Genomic DNA, 5,464 nt, shown 5'->3' with positions numbered 1-5,464 from the left:
GGTCCCAATGGGTTTCAGATTCCTCATGGTGGCTCTTCCCAGAGCTGCAGAATCCCTGGGGTTATAGCCTCTGAAGTTAGTCCTGGAAGACCTGGTGTTTCGCCCTTCTCTTCTGGGTGTAGACTGCTGCGATGTAGTTATGAGAATAGTTAGTTCATGCCTATGCTCAGGTATCAGAAGATAAATGTTGAGTGTTTGAGCTTATATGGGATAGGCTGAATTTTGCTACTGGAAGTCATATTTCTTTTGGTCATGAAAATTATTTTATGGAATCTTTGTGTTGTTTTGACATGAAATGAGATGAGGTCTGGATTACTCTGAAGAATTAAATGGTATTTATTTTATGCAGTTTGTGTTGTGCAGATGAACCCAGAGGCTATAAGTGAATCACCAGCTTTATTTTAGGGAATGTGCACTCTGACTAGAGATGTTGTCTATCTAAACATTTCTGAAGAAATGTATGGCTGATGGACTTTAAGAGGAGTGGAGTGTAATATTCTATTGCATATCTTTTCTATTTTGGGATGGATTAGACCTACTCATTTTTTTTTTTTTTTTTTTAAGAGAGCATGGGTTAGGCGAGGAGCAGAGGGAGAGGGAAAAGCAAGTCCCCACTGTGCAGGAAGCCCAATGTGGGGCTCGATCCCACGACCCTGGGATCATGACCTGAGCCGATGGCAGACCCCCAACCAACTGAGCCATGCAGGTGCCCCAAGAGTTACTTATCTTAATGAACCTTAGTAAATATCTGTTATTTGTGAAATACTAGTGCTGCAGGGAAGATGCTGGGAAGATGAGAATTTGGGTTCCCTTGTGAGTCAACAGCAGTTGGAGAGAACAGAACTGCTACCAGAATAAAGATGAGAATGAAGAAGAGCATTTTCAGACCCCAGATGAATTGAAGAAAGCTTTGATCATGAGCACAGTTCCAGGATCTATGTAGTCCTTCTCACTACTTCTTGCCAAGTTGTAAAGGTGAATGGAAACCACAGGAAACACAATAAAGACAGACTTTTGATGACTCAGACCCTCAGGAATGAATGTGTGTCCACTTCCAAGATACAGAAATCTGACCTGCTGTGGTTCTGGGAGAGATGAGAATACACAGAATCAGAAGTGGAAGAAGGAAGTCACAGATCTCAGTTCCTGCTTGTGACCAAAAGTAGGAAAACGTCTGTGGTAGTTCTGTATATTTTTTCTTTCTTATCATGCCATTTCTATTAATTATGTATTTTCTTTCTTCCTCCTTCTTACCAGTGTGATTTCATGCAAGCTGTCCATGGTAATATTTCAAATGTAATCTCTAGGTAACAGAATAGTCAAATGAGTTTGGCTGGTCTTAAGGAATAAATACAACCGATTCAATGCCTGTTTATTCCATTTTGGAGAAAGAGTGAGAATTTTTGCACTTGTAAGTGTAGTCCTGTAGATGGGTGAAAATGTGGAGTTGTTGTGTTGTTATATGGAAGTTCCAATGTGAGTAAATGGTGTATGTGGAAGTTGAGGAAATAAAAGTGTGAAATCTGCCCGTTACCAATTCATTGCCTTTTGATTTAAATCTACACTGTATGTGCCCTACTTGTTGATACTGGATGTCATAAATGTTTATTTTTGCCATGTGGTACACTTGGCAACAACTTTGTAGGTTAGTGCATTGTTGATTTTGGCCAGCAAACCCTGAGATGGTGAATGAAAAGATTACTCCAGTCTCCTTCATAGGAGAAAGGAGAGGCCTGGGAACCAGACACTCTAGTGGCAAAAGGCCTCATGCCAAGCTTTGTCCCCACTTTCATTGGGTTTATATCAATACACCCAGGACAAGCACAAAGCAAGGAGGAAAGTGTAGCCTTAATGGTCAGGACAATAATATATGGGGCAGCGGATGGTAAGGGCAAGGTGGCTAGGAGTTCATGAAGTACATGAGCACCACATGTGCCTGTTTCTCCTAGAAATTTAAACATTTATTCCCTAGATGAGAAACTTGAGCCCCAGTAAGAATCTGACGCTTTCAGCCAAGAATATTCAAAGGAGGCCAGTGTTCTGGGCATTCCTCCTTTGTTTTTCAGTTGCTTTCATCCACGGAAGCATGTACAAGTCAGATTTTGACTGTCCCAGCACTGTGAATTCCTACAGGGCACCAGAGGGATTGGAGAAAGATATAGCTGGGGACAAAGCTTTTCTCTTCTTTTTCTATGTTTTCAAAGAGATTTTATTTATTTACTTGTCAGAGAGAGAGAGAGAGAGTGAGCAAGCATAAGCAGGGGGAGTGGCAGGCAGAGGGAAAACTAGGCTCCCCACTGAGCAAGGAGCCTATGCAGGATTTGCTCCCAGGACCCTGGGATCATGACCTGAGCCGAAGCCAGATGCTTAACTCACCGAGCCACCCAGATGTCCCACTCTCAGTGTTTTCACCCCTTGATCTTACGATGCTACTGGGCTGGAGAAGACCTAGCTTCTCTTGCCTTTAGGTAAATGAGTATGGCATTGTAGCAGGCTACAATTGTACATTGTAGCAGTTCTAGAAGGCTGCCTCCCAGGGAATCTTGTCAGTTCTCTAGTGAGTTTTACTGCCCAGCAGGTTTGGTCTGTGGCTTGTTGGTGAACTTCTTACCCTACCTGAGGACCTCCTCCAATAAAAAGCGTATCAGGCTTATTCTCTCAAACATCTTCTTCTTCTTCTTTTTTTTTTTTTTATGTCTTCTGTTTTTAGAGGCAGTGTCTGCTTCCTCTATCTCCTACATTTGGTTTCCATAGAGCTTTCTTTTACTTCTTTCATAGTTAAAAGCTTTGCTTAATAATTCTTTATATCAAATTTTCCATGGTAAAACGAGTGATGTGGTTTCTGCCTCCTGACCGGACACTGAGTGATACAAACATCTCAACTAAACTGCATGTTGGAGGAGGGCCCTGCTCTGCTCACAGTATGTTGGAAAGGGTAGTGGAGCAATTTTCAGATTTATCAAAATATTTACCCCAACAATAAAATCATAAATAACTCTTTGGATTCTTGTATAAATTTTAAATACTCTGTATGTTAATATATTATCTGACATGTTCATCTCCTCTTTTTTTTTCTTTATTCTTTTTTGTTTTTAATTTTCAGCATAACGGTATTCCTTGTTTTTGCACCACACCCAGTGCTCCATGCAATCCGTGCCCTCTCTAATACCCACCAGCTGGTTCCCCCAACCTCCCACCCCCCGCCGCTTCAAACCCCTCAGATCGTTTTTCAGAGTCCATAGTCTCTCATGGTTCACCTCCCATTCCAATTTCCCCCAAATCCCTGGGAATAAACCTAACCAAAGAGGTAAAGGATCTGTACTCGAGGAACTACAGAACACTCATGAAAGAAACTGAAGAAGACACAAAAAGATGGAAGACCATTCCATGCTCTTGGATTGGAAGAATAAACATTGTTAAGATGTCTATACTGCCTAGAGTAATCTATACTTTTAATGCCATTCCGATCAAAATTCCACCAGTACTTTTCAAAGAGCTGGAGCAAATAATCCAGAAATTTTTATGGAACCAGAAGAAACCCCAAATCGCTAAGGAAATGTTGAAAAACAAAAATAAAACGGGGGGCATCACATTACCTGATTTCAAGCTATACTACAAAGCTGTGATCACCAAGACAGCATGCTATTGGCATAAAAACAGACACATAGACCAGTGGAGCAGAGTAGAGAGCCCAGATATGGACCCTCAACTCTACGGTCAAATACTCTCCGACAAAATAGGAAAAAATATTCAGTGGAAAAAAGACAGTCTCTTCAATAAATGGTGCTGGGAAAACTGGACAGCTATATGTAGAAGAATGAAACTTGACCATTCTCTTACACTGTACACAAAGATAAACTAAAAATGGATAAAAGACCTCAACGTGAGACAGGAATCCGTCAGAATCCTAGAGAAGAACATAGGCAGTAACCTCTTTGATATCAGCCACAGCAACTTCTTTCAAGATATGTCTCCAAGGCAAAGGAAACAAAAGCAAAAATAAACTTTTGGGACTTCACCAAAATCAAAAGCTTCTGCACAGCAAAGGAAACAGTCAAAAAAACGAAGAGGTAACCCACGGAATGAAAGAAGATATTTTCAAATAACATTACAGACAAAAGGTTGATATCCAGGATCTATAAAGAACTGCTCAAACTCAACACACACAAAACAGACAATCATATCAAAAAATAAGCAGAAGATAGGAACAGACACTTCTCCAATGAAGACATACAAATGGCTATCAGACACATGAAAAAAATGTTCATCATCCCTAGCCATCAGGGAGATTCAAATTAAAACCACATTGAGATACCACCTTACACCAGTTAGAATGGCTAAAATTAGCAAGACAGGAAATAACATGTGATAGAGGGGATGTGGAGAAAGGGGAATCCTCTTACACTGTTGATGGGAATGCAAATTGGTGCAGCCTCTTTGGAGAACAGTGTGGGGATTCCTCAAGAAATTAAAAATAGAACTTCCCTATGACCCTGCCATTGCACTCCTGGGTATTTACCCCAAAGATACAGATGTAGTGAAAAGAAGGGCCATTTGTACCCCAATGTTTATAGCAGCAATGGCTTCGGTCACCAAACTGTGGAAAGAACCAAGATGCCCTTCAACGGATGAATGGATAAAGAAGATGTGGTCCATATACACTATGGAGTATTATGCCTCCATCAGAAAGGATGAATACCCAACTTTTGTTGCAACATGGACGGGACTGGAAGAGATTATGCTGAGTGAAACCAGTCAAGCAGAGAGGGTCAATTATCATATGGTTTCACTTATTTGTGGAGCATAACAAATAGCGTGGAGGACATGGGGAGTGAGAGAGAAGGGAGCTGGGGGAAATTAAAAGGGGAGGTGAACCATGGGAGACTATGGACTCTGAAAAACAATCTGAGGGTTTTGAAGGCACGGGAGGTGGGTGGGAGGTTGGGGGAACCAGGTGGGTATTAGAGAGGGCAAGGATTGCATGGAGGACTGGGTGTGGTGCAAAAATAATGAATATTGTTATGCTGAAAATAAATAAAAAACAAATTAAAATTTAAAAGGTGTTGGCTACTTCAAATGATCTGGTGGAGGAAAATCTCATTGAAGACCATGATAAATTGTTTTGACATGATCTTGCTAAAAGAAAATGAGAGTAGGGGCACCTGGGTGGCTCAGTGGGTTAAGCCTCTGCCATTAGCTCAGGTCATGATCTCATGGTCCTGGGATCAAGCCCGGCATCGGGCTCTCTACTCTGCAGGGAGCCTGCTTCCTCCTAGTCTCTGCCTGCTGCTCTGCTTTCTTGTGATCTCTCTCTCTGTCAAGTAAATAAATAAAATCTTAAAAAAAAATGACAGTTCTCCAACCACTAAACCTGAATTAAACTTTGTTTTATTGATGTCTGTAATAAGTGGGTTTAATCCTTTCCTCCAACTGGCACATTATGAAATCATACTTGATTTTACTG

This window comes from Mustela erminea, chromosome 4, assembly GCF_009829155.1.
Source record: "Mustela erminea isolate mMusErm1 chromosome 4, mMusErm1.Pri, whole genome shotgun sequence".
Classification (NCBI taxonomy): Eukaryota; Metazoa; Chordata; class Mammalia; order Carnivora; family Mustelidae; genus Mustela; species Mustela erminea.
This window is presented reverse-complemented; position numbering follows the sequence as displayed.